Source organism: Petaurus breviceps, unplaced genomic scaffold (assembly GCF_028583685.1).
Source record: "Petaurus breviceps papuanus isolate PSGF00001 unplaced genomic scaffold, PetGlider_PUasm1.0 90625, whole genome shotgun sequence".
In the NCBI taxonomy this organism is placed as follows: Eukaryota; Metazoa; Chordata; class Mammalia; order Diprotodontia; family Petauridae; genus Petaurus; species Petaurus breviceps.
Window position 1 is genome coordinate 3,907,125 of NW_027187289.1, and position 13,079 is coordinate 3,920,203.

A 13,079-nucleotide genomic window follows, 5' to 3' on the forward strand; every position below is an offset into this window, starting at 1 on the left:
TGGATAAATGAACACAGTATTTAGTTGTGAGTACCACTTCTAGGTACAGATAGTCTTCTCAGTAATATTGCTTAGTTTGTTTTGTTTTGTGTTTTGAAGGGGGGAAGGCAAAGCATTTGGAGTTAAGTGACTCGCCCAAGGTCACACAGCTAGTAAGTGTCAAGTGTCTGAGACTGGATTTGAATTCAGGTCCTCCTGACTCCAGGGCCAGTGCTCTATTCACTGTGTCACCTTGCTGCCCTCAGTAATTTTGCTTAGTAATGAGTGTATTTGCCCCATCCTTTTTCTAAGTTGTCTTTTTAGGGAACCAGTTACCACCAATGACATACTTGGGTTCTTCTACCCTTTGTTGTTTGTTTATTTTAATCTACACAGTATTATTTATATTTTTAAATGGAAGAGGGATACTTTTTAACTGTTGTTCAGCCCTTTTCAGTTGTATTTGACTCTCCATGACCCCATTTGGAGTTTTCTTGGCAAATATACTGGAGTGGTTTGCTGTTTCCTTCTCTAGCTCATTTTTACAGATAAGGAACTGAGATAAATAAGGTTAAGTGACTTTCCCAGGGTCACACAGCTAGTAAGTGTCTGAGATTGGATTTGAATTCATGAAGATGACCTTTATTTGTGACATTGTTATATGCTTATTCTGACAAATTATTTGATGGGATGGTTGCTTAACAAATGTTATCATCATATACCTTTACAAAATCCTGCTTTATTTAACTTTTGGGAAAAATTACATTGTGAGATGGGTAGATAGTGTTTTCTTTAAAGTTGATAGATCTTGATTGCAGTACATTGAGCTCCATAGAGACAGCGCCGGGGCAAGTAAGAGCCGGACGGGCACTGGGCTACTCTGTGCGGCGCTGAGGGAAAGTAATCAAAATGGGCAAAGGTGATCCTAAGAAGCCGAGGGGAAAACGTCTTCATGTGCCTTCTTCGTGCAAACCTGCCGAGGGGAACACAAGAAGAAGCATCCAGATGCTTCTGTGAACTTCTCAGAATTTTCTAAAAAATGCTCAGAAAGGTGGAAGACAATGTCTGCTAAAGAGAAAGGGAAATTTGAGGACATGGCTATAAGGCTGATAAGGTTCCTTATGAAAGAGGAATGAAAACCTACATACCACCTAAAGGAGAAACAAAGAAGAAGTTTAAGGATCCCAATGCACCGAAGAGGCCGCCTTCGGCGATTTTCTTATTCTGTTCTGAGTATCGTCCAAAAATCAAAGGGGAGCATCCTGGTCTTTCTATTGGAGATGTGGCAAAAAAAAACTGGGATAAATGTGGAATAATACTGCTGCAGATGACAAGCAACCTTATGAAAAGAAGGCAGCTAAACTGAAGGAAAAGTATGAAAAGGATATTGCTGCATACCGGGCTAAAGGAAAACCTGATGTGGGTAAAAAGGGAGGAGTTGTCAAGGCTGAGAAGAGCAAGAAAAAGAAGGAGGAGGAGGAAGATGAGGAAGATGAAGAAGACGATGATGACGATGAATAAGTTGGTTCTAGAGCAGTTTTTTTCTTGTCTATAAAGCATTTAACCCCCCTGTACACAACTCACTCCTTTTAAAGAAAAAAAAATTGAAATGTAAGGCTGTGTAAGATTTGTTTTTAAACTGTACAGTGTCTTTTTTTGTATAGTTAACACACTACCGAATGTGTCTTTAGATAGCCCTGTCCTTTAGTGGTATTTTCAATAGCCACTAACCTTGCCTGGTACAGTATGGGGGTTGTAAATTGGCATGGAAATTTAAAGCAGGTTCTTGTTGGTGCACAGCACAAATTAGTTATATATGGGGATGTAGTTCATTTTCATCTTCAGTTGTCTTTGATGCAGCATATGAAATAATTGTTGTTCTGTTAACTGAATACCACTAATTGTAATTGCAAAAACAAAAAAAAAGTTGCAGCTGTTTTGTTGACATTCTGAATGCTTCTAAGTAAATACATTTTTTTTATTAAAAAAAAATAAAGTTGATAGATCTTTCCTCTCTCAGCTTCTATATCAATTGGCCCATGATGATACATAGTCAGTTAGCATTTATTAAGTGCCTACTGTGTGCCAAGTACTGTGATAAGAGTTGGGATTACAAAGAAGGACAAAAAGCAGTCCTTCCACTCAGGAGCCTATAATCTTTTTTGTTTTTTAAGATGTTATTTTACTAAGAAAGCAGGGGGTTCCAGTGGTTGCTTCCTATACCATGGAAGTTCAATGATATGATCAGGACTATTTGTTTATAAACATGGATAGAAAGTAAATACTTTGAGGGTAAGATGTTATTTTACTTAGGATTTTATAATCTAATGAAGGAGACAATATAGCACTCAAGATGTACAATCTAGATGCACAATAAATAGGAAATAATCAGTAGAGAAAAAGAACTAGATTTTAGAGAGATTGGGATAAAGGCTTCTTGTTGAAGGTGGGATTTTAGCAGGCACTTGAAGGAAGTCAGGAGGTGGGGATGAAGAGGGGAAAGCATTCAATCCATGGTGGACAGCTGGTGAAAATGCCAGGAGTTGGTAGATATTTAGTCTTATTTGAGGTAGAATAAGGAGACCAGTACCACAGGATCATAGAATATGCAGTTTGGAGTATAAGGTGTAAGAATGCTGAAAAAGAATGGAGAGCAGGGTATGAAGATCTTTGAATGACAAATAGGACTTTTAAGTTGATCATGGAGGTGATAGTGAGCAACTAGAGTTTTTTGAGTAGATGACTATGATCAGACTAGTGGTTTAAAATGAAAAATCATTTTGGCAGGTGACTGGATAACAGGTAAGGGTAGAGTCTGAAAAGGTATATGTTCCTCTGTGTGAGGTAAAATGAACCTTTTATGATATATAGGAATACTGATGGTTTATGTGGATTTACTTTATATTCTGCTACTTTGCTAAAATTATTTCGACTGTATATAATATTCTATAATTCTTGACAAAACTGCTTTTTAAAGGTCCCACTATTCTTGTCTATGGGAAATATTGTCTGAGTCAGTCTAGATTTTTCTTTTTTGAGTGAAAAGTCCATTAGCTGTAGCTTGGCTACTAGGTGATGAACTTTTTAGCCATAACTCCTAAAATTGTGATCTTTGTACATTGACCAGTGAGTTGATACATAGGAAGAAGAAGCGTGTTGGCTTTGCAGCCAATAAGTCCCAAGATTGAATCATGTCTCACACATGCTAGAAGTGTAAATCTGGGGCAAATCAGCCAGTCAACAATTATTTAACAAGCATTAAACATTTGCTATGTGCCATATACTGTTCTGTGTGCTAGGTATGCAAAGAAAGATGCCCCCTTTCCTCAACAAAACAAAACAAAACACTACAGTTCTTGCTTTCAAGGAGTTTTCTTTTCCTTTCTTTTCTTTTTATGTTTTTTGGAAGGGGGAACACAGGGCAATTGGGTTTAAGTGACTTTCCCAAGGTCACATGGCTAGTAAGTGTTAAGTGTCTGAGACTGGATTTGAACTCAGGTCCTCCTGACTCCAGTGTTGGTGCTCTATTCACTACGCTACCTAGCCGCCCCATGGAGATTTCTTTTTAATAGTGAGGCAGCTAGGTGGTGCACTGGATAAGGGGCTGGACCTGGAGTCAGGATGACCTAAGTTCACATATGATCTCAGACACTTGCTAGCTTTGTGACCTTGGAGTGTGGTTGCAGTTGAAGAACTAACTACAAATGGGTCAGTGTAGCTAGCTGTTAGAATCCATGGAGAGGGAGAAAGAGGTATTTAAGGAGGCTGGTAAGGTAGGAAGGCTCCAAGTTATGAAGACCTTTAAATGCCAAACACAAGCATTTGTCTTTGATCTTGGAGGTTAATGAGGAGCTGCTGGGTCTCCTTCAGCAGAGGGGTGATTTGGTTAGAACCTTGCTTTAGGAAGATTATTTTGGCAGTTTAGTGGAAAATTAATGGCATGAGGAGAGACTTGAGGCAGTGAGACCAATTAGCATCTATTGATGGCAGTCTAGGCAAAGGGTAATGATAACATTTGTTATTTGCCTTTTCTGTCCTATTAAGCCAGTCTAGTAAGTATGAGGTAGTACTTCAGAATTGTTTTAATTTGCATTTCTCCAATCAATAATGTGCTAGAGTATTTTTTTCATATGGGTGTAGATTACTTTGATTACTTCACTTGAAAACTGATCAAGTCTTTTGATCATTTATCAGTTGTGTAGTGGCTCTTATTTTTATAAATTTGACACAGCTCTCTTTATGTTTGAAAAATGAGGCCTTTATCAGAGAAACTTGCTTCATATTTTTTTTTCACAGTTACTGTTGCTAACTGTATTTCCCTCCATCCTATTCCCCCACCCACCACTTCCCAGTTTATTCTTTTCTTTCTTTCCTTTTACCCTGTCCCTCCTCACAAGTGTTTTGCCGGGGCGGCTAGGTGGCACAGTGAATAGAACACCAGTCCTGGAGTCAGGAGGGCCTCATTTGAAATCTGGCCTCTGACACTTAACACAAAACTATCGGTATGACTTTGGGCAAGTCACTTAACCCCAATAGCCCTACCTTCCCCCTTCCCTCCCAAAAAAGCAAAAAAAAAAGTGTTTTGCTTCTGAGTACCCCTCCCATCTGACTTCTTTTCTGTCAACACCCCCCCCCCCCCATTCTCTTATTGCTTTCTCCTCCTATTTTCCTGTAGGGTAAGATAGAGTGCTGTACGCAATTGAATGTATATGTTATCCCCTCTTTGAGCCATTTCTGATGAGAGTAAGGTTGATTCCCTCAAACTTATCTCCCCCATCTTCCCCTCTATTGTAAAAGCTTTTTCTTGCCTCTTTTATGTGAGATAATTTACCTTCTTCTATCTCTCCCTTTCTTTCTTCCAGTACCTTCTTCTCTCATTCCTTAATTTTATTTTTAAAATATCATTTCTTCATATTCAACTCACAGCTGTCCCCTCTGTCTATATATACTCCTAACTATCCTAATAATGAGAAAGATCTTCTGAGTTAGAAATATTATCTTCTCATATAGGAAGGTAAACAGTTCAACTTTAATAAGTCCCATATGATTCCTCTTTCCTGTTTACGTTTCTTATGCTTCTCTTGAGTCTTGTATTTGAAAGTAAAATTTTCTATTCACCTCCGGTCTTTTTATCAAGAGTGCTTGAAAGCCCTCCATCTCACTGAATGTCTTATTTTTATACTCAGTTTTGCTGGGTAGGTGATTCTTGGTTGTAGTCCTAGCTCCTTTGCCCTCTGGAATGTCTTATTCCAAGCCCTTTATCCTTCAGTGTAGAAGCTCCTAAGTCTTGTGTTATCCTTACTGTGGCTCCATGGTACTTGAATTATTTCTTTCTGGTTGCTTGCAATATTTTCTCTTTGACCTGGGGGATCTGGATTTTGGCTGTATTGTTCCTAGAGTTTTCATTTTGGGATCTTTTTCAGGAAGTGATTGGTGGTGAAAGAAATTTTTCAATTTCAATTTTACCCTATGGTTCTGGAATATCAGGGCAGTTTTCCTTGTTAGTTTCTTGAAAGATGATGTCTAGGCTCTTTTTTTTTTTTGCTCATGGCTTTCAGCTTGTCCAAAAAATTTTTAAATTCTTTCTCCCATATCTATTTTCCAGGTCTGTTGTTTTTCTATAAATTTTAGTTGTTTTCATATAAATGTTTAAAAATTTATATATACTATTATTAATACCACTTTACATGTAATTGGGAAATAAGATATACAGGCACTGGGGCATAGAGATCCATCATGCCCTACTGGAAAAGATGAATGGGGTATGGGAGAGAGCAGATTGGAGGAGGGGATATCCTGTGGACCACTGTTTTGGGGCAGTGGGTAGGGGAAAAACAGGGAGAAAATTTGTAACTCAAAATCTGGTGGAAATGAATGATGTAAACCAGAAGTTAATAAAGCATTTGGAAAAAAAATAGAGAGTTCATATTGTCTTCAATTTTTTTCATTCTTTTGTTTTTGTTTTATTATTTCTTGATTTCTCATAAAGTCATTAGCTTCTATTTGCTCCATTCTAAATTTTAAGGAATTGTTTTCCATTTGGCCAATTCTGCTTTTTAAGGCATTCTTCTCATTGACTTTTTGGACCTCTTTGGCCATTTGGGTTAGTCTGTTTTTTTAAGGTTATTTTCTTAAGTATTTTTTGTGTGTCCCCTTTACCAAGCTGTTAATTTGTTTTTCATGATGTTCTTGCATCATTCTCATTTCTCTTCCCAGTTTCTCCTCTGCTTCTCTTCCTTGATTTTCATAATCCTTTTTGAGTTCTTCCATGATCTGAGACCAATTCATACTTTTCTTGGAGGTTTTGGATGTAGAAGCTTTGGCTTTATTGTCTTCTATCTGTTTTGATCTTTGTTGTCACCATAGTATCTTTCTATCATGAGAATTTTTTTTCCTTTGTTTGCCCATTTCCTAAGCCTTTTACTTGTTTTTAACTCTTTGTCAATGTAGGGCTTTGCTGTCCCAAGATTCAGGGGTTTTGTGTAGCTGTTTTCAGAGATACTTCTAGGGACCTGTAAGTTTTCAGTTCTTCCAAGGTGATATGATATAATGAGAGGTGTTTACTCCTCTCTTGGCCTGTGCTGTGGTCTGTGATATAATATCACAAGCACTCTTTTCTACCCTGGAACTGTGAAGAGGGTTCCTCCCCACCCCCCTGGTGGTCACAAGCTCTGCTGTGCTAGTGTGCCTCCTCATCCCAGGACTGCGACCCATATCTGAGTATGGCCAACAACAGGAGTCCTGCCTCAGTGCTAGGAGAAGATCCTGTAATCACCTTCTGACCAGTTGTTTTGACCCCTTTACCATCTGTGGGTTGATCTCCAGAGCAGTTGCTGCTGCTGTGGCTACCCCTGCTGATTTCCTCACCTGTTCCTGATTTCCTGTGACTGGGGCTGTGCTGGACTGTGCTGGACTGTGCTCCTCTCTCACCCAGGTGTGACAGACATTTCCTGTTGACCTTCTAAGTTGTCCTTGGTGTCTGTGGTTTGGAGGTCTGGAAACTGCTACTGCTGCCACTGATTCAGTCACCCTGTGGCCTGCTGCCCTGGGTTTTCTGGAGCCCCAGTCTGCATGGCCAGTGCTGGACGGTGCTCCTCTCTTACCCTGGTGCAGCAGACCTTTCCTGATGACCTTCCAAGTTGTCTCATGCTGGAAATTTGTTTCATTCTGTCTCTTTCTGGGTTCGGGGAGAGTTCAGGCAAGTCCTTGCCTTTACTCTGCCATCTTGGCTCTACCCTCAGTCCTGTGTTTTATTAAAGGTTCATTTTTCCCTCTTAGGATTATATGTAGATGTGGTGGGAACTTATTCTTGACTATAAGTCTATTTCTTTTGCCTTCTGGAATATCATATTCCAAGCTCAATACTCCTTTTTGGTGACTGTTAAATCTTGTATGATCCTGACTTTGGGTCCTTGTTATTTGAACTCTTTCATTCTGGGTGCTTTTAGTGATTTTTTTTCTTTGACTTAGAAACTCTGATTTTTGGTTCTTCCTGGGAGTTTTCAGTTCTCAGTTTCCTTCAGAAGATGAATAGTGTATTCTTTCTGTTTTCTAATTTGTACTGTGGTTGTAAGAAATCTGGGCATTTTCTTTTTAAGGTTTCTCAAAGCATGATGCCTAGGCTCTTCTTTTGGCCATGGTGTTCATTCATAGTCCAGTGATTCTAAAATTTTTTCCTGGATCTATTTCCCAGGTCAATTGTTTTTGAAATGATACTTTGAATTTTCTTCTATTTTTTTCATTCTTTTGATCATTTTGAGTCCCAGATGTCTTATGTAGGCATATCTTTTCTTGGACAATAGTTTTTATTCCCAGGATAGCTCTAAAGAAGGTTCTGCTTCTCTGGGTCCAAATCTAGAGGTTCCTAGATAATTCTGATTTAGTATAATTTAGTACAATTACTTAAATTTGGATCTCCAATTTTGAAACTTAAGAGAATTTCAGTTTATATTATCATTTGCTATTTCTATACTTAGCTCAATCCTGTACCCGATAGAAGAACCTTTTAAAAAATTTATGAGGGTCCAACTATAAAATTAACTTTTCTGCTTTTAAAATTATTAGATATTTTATAAATGGGAAAATAATTTCACTTTCTTTACCATTATCAACATGATTTATATGTAAAATCCTTAATCCAATTTTGAGAATTTATTATTAAAAGATATTCAAAATCTGTATTTTCATGATAGATAAATTTGGAAGCTAATCATATGCATATAGTTCTTAGAGAAAATAGTCTAATCCTGTTGGTTTCTCAGAATTTACTATTCTATTTAATTAGAAAACTTTTTTTTGCATTTCGTCTTTGTGTTATTATTTTGTCTAATCATTTCCCCCTTAGGAAGATAATCATCCTTATATTATAATTTGACCACAAATACAAATTAAATTTGTAAGATGTTCATGCTTGCATCCTATTATAGTAACTCAGAGATGTTCTAGTATCAGTCTATTCCTTAATAGATTTAGTAGTGTACTTACAAATCTTCTTGATTATGGCAATTTGTTATCAAAGGAAAAAGATAGACATAGTTATAACAGTGTTGTTTATTGTAATAGGGGAAAACTTCCTTTGTGCTCTTTGATTCCAGCCATGAGTCATATCTGACAGTAAATATATAGTGACAAGGTATTAAAAAGAAGACTCGGGATTAACTAAATGGGGATGTTTCAGAAAGGAAATAGCACAATAGAGAAATAAAGTCAGAAGGCTCCTAACTTGGGCCATGCTAAAGTTGTCCCTAAAAACTTTTCCCAGGCACAAACATCTGTCTGCCTTTAGCAATTCCCAGACTGAATCTCATGACATTTTCTACTATTGATTTCATGACAAATCAGACAACTGTACCTGTAATCAGAGCTCAAAACAATGGTAAATTACAGTCCCAAGAATTTTTACCTTATATGACTTAGAGCTTGAATTTTTCTGATGTTTCCCTAACAGTTAAGATTTCATTAATCCTTATAATTAACACTAACCATATTCTGGTGCTTCAGACATACAATAAATATCTGATAGTTGACTCATAATTAATATGTTGAAGCTACATCTTTAAACCACCCTATATACTTTCATAATGACCAACAATTTTTTAATGAAAATTCGCTTATTATAAACTTATCTGTTTTATATCAAAATATACCTCATTAAATGTTGAAGTTTTCAAATATCCGTTTTTAATCACATCCTTTTAAAAGCCTAACTCATGTGTTAATAGCATCCAGATTAAATAGTTGTTTTGTCTACCAGCATTTCTGTTAGAATGATTTTTCAAATTTAGCAATATAAGAAAATTTAGAAATTCAGTAATATAAACAATATCATGTAATTTCTGATAATATCAGTTGCATTTCCAGCTTATCACATGTAAAAAATAATTGATCTTATTATCTTTGACATTTTAAACCCCCTTTATAGTTATCAGTTATGGAACCTGATAACTGGAACATTCACTTATAGCAATAATGTAGTGGTTAGCATATGACAGTCACTGTTTTAAGCACTTAAAATCATCATATTATTTTGATCTTACAATAGCCCTTGGAGGTGGGTACCATTATTATATTTCTCTTTACAGATGAGGAAACTGGAGGAAATATAGATAAGATAACTTCCCTGAGATTACACAGCTAATACATTTCTGCAACTGGAATGTAATTTAGGTTTCCTTACATTTTTACAGCCTTTTTTTCAACACCTTTATTTGGGAATCTGATCTAAGATGATCAAAGAAGGGTTAACAATAAGTTGTTATAAGGTATAAACCATTTAATTTTTTTTTCTATTTTCACTCTAGGATTACTTCCAAACTAGTTGCCTTCCTTATTGCCCTAGGAGAATGAAGCAGTGAGATTCTTTTTATTTTGTGGTGTCATTGATTTAATTTGATTCTAATTTTTAGTGGAATTCCTTGGGCAAGGTTTTATACGTCTTGTCCCAAGTTGTTCCAATTTTTCTTCCATGGTCTTCATTTCTTATCCAGTTTTTCCTTCTAGTCCCCTCATTTCATTTATAAAAACATTTTCAAAACTCTTGCTTTGTCTCTTCCAAGAAGTCTAGTTGCTTTTTTTTTTTTTTTTTTTACCAAATTTGCTTTTTTCTTTGAGTCTTTTTTTATTTTGAAGTTATTCTTTCAGTGTTTGTGTCTTGAGTCTCCCTATCATCCTCATATCTGTTTATTCTGAGATCTTTTTTATTTGGTCATTCTTACATACTACTTCCCTACTTCAGATTTGAGATAGAGTTGAACTTTGTATACTTCTATGGGGAAGGTTCTATGGTGGTCCTGTTGCTGCTTTCTTAGGTTGTTGAGCTTTTGTGGAGGGAGTGCAAAATATGGACATAAACATACCTAATAATTGAGGAATAATCCGGTCAAGTTTCTTTTTTTTTTTCTTGAACACTGCCAAGTGTTATGTGCCTTAGACCATTGTGCCTTTCTGTGTACCCTAAGGGCTTATTTTCTCACCATGCCTGACATGTGATAAATGATTTGTAGATGCTTGTTGAATAGTTGAGAAGCAAAACCAAGACATTTCCTGCTTTCAGGGAACTTGTGTTTTACTAGGAGAAAAGAGCACGCACACAGATAAGTATATGAAGAATGTATGCAACATAAATACAGAGTAATTTCTAGGGGAACTGGAGGAGAACACTTAATAAGTCAGGAAGTAGCAAACACTAATAACTACAGGATCAAGCAAGGCTTCCCTTAGCCACATGAGCTTATCTTTCAGAAAAGGTCATGTTTTGAGAAGGCAGCGTTGAGCAAGGATTGCATGCCAGCTTTGTGAGACAACTGATGCAAAGGCATAGAGGCAGGAGATGCTTAATGAATTTTGAGAACAGGAAATGTAGCAGTCTGGAATGTAATATGTGTGAATGGGATAAACAGAGAAGAGTAGTGGAATATAAAACAATGCTACAGAAAGCCTAAAATTATTTTCAGGGAAGGTAGGTCATTTCAAGGACATCTATAGCTGAGCCTGGAAGTAGGGCAAAAAAAGAAAAAAAGATTTAAAAATGGAATAAATTTGCCTGTGTTTCTGTGGTGATTCATCATCATCATCATTTGACAGTAATTCATTATCTTATATACTAGTGAAGCCATTACATTTGTAATCTAGAATATGATTTAAGAAATTAATAGAGAGAGTGGATTGACCAGATTCCATAGACATAGAAAAAATGTATCCTGAAGGTGAAATGCTTTTGAATGCCTTAGGGTATTGATTTTGAAGATACTTCAGGAATGTTACTAAGAAAACAAGGAAAAATCACAGATGACATTATTTACTTAAAATAGATAAGGACAACCGCAGCTTTTGAAATGTGTATTTACTTACTCAACTTTAATGAAGTCTTGAACATGATCTTCACATGATCTAGGATATCCCTGATGAAAATATTGGAAGATTGTATAGGTGCTTTTGTACTATTTCCTATTAAAGACGACATCATCACTATCACATAATTGAAAGTTCTAGAAAATATAAGGTCTGTTGTGTGTTCATGTAAAACCAAACACTTTTGACTTGGTAGAGCAGAATACACCTTAAAATGTCCTTCAGCAAAGTGTGTTACACATGCATATTGGACAGGATGTAAAAACAAAAGCATAGGTATGTGACAATGCAAAGTCAGAATAGAAGAGGCCTTCTGTATCTTTTCCTTCCACTTTCACTAGCTCTTGGAATGACCTGGCTTTCACTAAGAATAATTAAGCTTTCTATAGTAGCATTAGAGATGGAAGAGAAGTTCCCATTAAATGGTGAGGTCTTCCAAGTACTCTTCCAGGTCTTTTTAGATTACATTGAATTGATTGCATCAAGTCCAAAAATGGGGGGGAACCTGAGGCCTCAAGGCCACATGTGGCCTTCTGGGTTCTTGGGTGGAACCTTTTGACTGAATCCAAGTTTTATAGAACAAATCCTTTTTATTAAGGGGATTTGTTCTGTGAAGTTTGGATTCAGTCAAAGGGTTGCACTTGAGGCTACAGGTTCCCCACCCCTGGTTTAGGACTTTGTTCAAACATGATTCTCAGCTATTTGAAGAGAACACTCTTTTTTTTTTTGAAGAGTATACTCTTATAATGTAATATAGTCTATGCAGAAAATGCTAAATGGATGAAGATTGCATATTGTTCAGAATGTGACCTTCAGTTGATTTGCAGTTCATTAGTTCCTCAGTATCTACATATTGAATAGTCACTACATGTAGAGAGTGAGCTGGACCTAGAATTGAACAGGTGAAGTTTCTGTGACTGGAGTCTACTTAGGACCTTGGGAATACTGCATCTTCATTGTTTCCAGGCTAATTTCTGACATGCAAAACCATCTTTTTTTAACTGCATTATTCCCTTGGTATTGTAGAACAGGCATGACTTAGACTGGTCTAGGTGTTCAGATTCAGACTTGGAAGATAGTGAGGCATTTATAGACCATCTAATAGTTAATAAAAGGAAGCTTACTTAGCCATAGTATTTGATGAATACTCAGTAAGCATATAGTATATTCCATTGGATGAAACTTCTCTACATCTGAGTTGGTCATGGGGGTGTGTTGGTGTTATGATAGGCTCCTTACTATTCCTACACAGGAGTTCACACTTGGTCCCTAGGTTATGACTGACATAGGAGTGGCCTACACCTATCCAAGTGTCAAAGATAATTTCAGTACCTTTTAATTAAACACTAGCCCATCCTGAATTTTGTAGGGCCTTACAAAAACCCTACTCTAACTATGTGGCAGGGATCCTAGTAGGTACTGTTTCTACTACATGCAGTGAGGTAAATTGTTATGAATCATGGAATGCCACCTCTATTGCCAAAAAATCAAACTTGTGTGTGACCCAAAGGGCAACGTGGTAGTTGTATAAAAAGACTACAGCTTATTACAACAATGAAGTTTTCATAAGAAATAACTTAAAGGCCATAATTTAAGAGCTATATAGTAAGAATAGAAAAATTAGAAAAATGGACAGTGCATGTAATGAGGTTGGGGTACAATTATCAGGGCTTCTTGAGAACTAAAATGTTAAAATATTTGGAGGAAGACCTACAAGGTTGATTCTCTATGGAGAGCAGGACTTAAGAGAA

The 13,079-nt window shown here is 36.7% G+C and overlaps 1 protein-coding gene and 1 pseudogene across 3 annotated transcripts in view; both read left to right on the plus strand.

Moving 5' to 3' along the window:
* The window catches only part of PCCA (propionyl-CoA carboxylase subunit alpha), a 550,597-nt gene that overhangs the window by 60,606 nt on the left and 476,912 nt on the right, over positions 1–13,079 (plus strand). The window lies entirely within an intron of this gene.
* On the plus strand, positions 775–1,567 carry LOC138143024 (high mobility group protein B1 pseudogene; annotated as a pseudogene).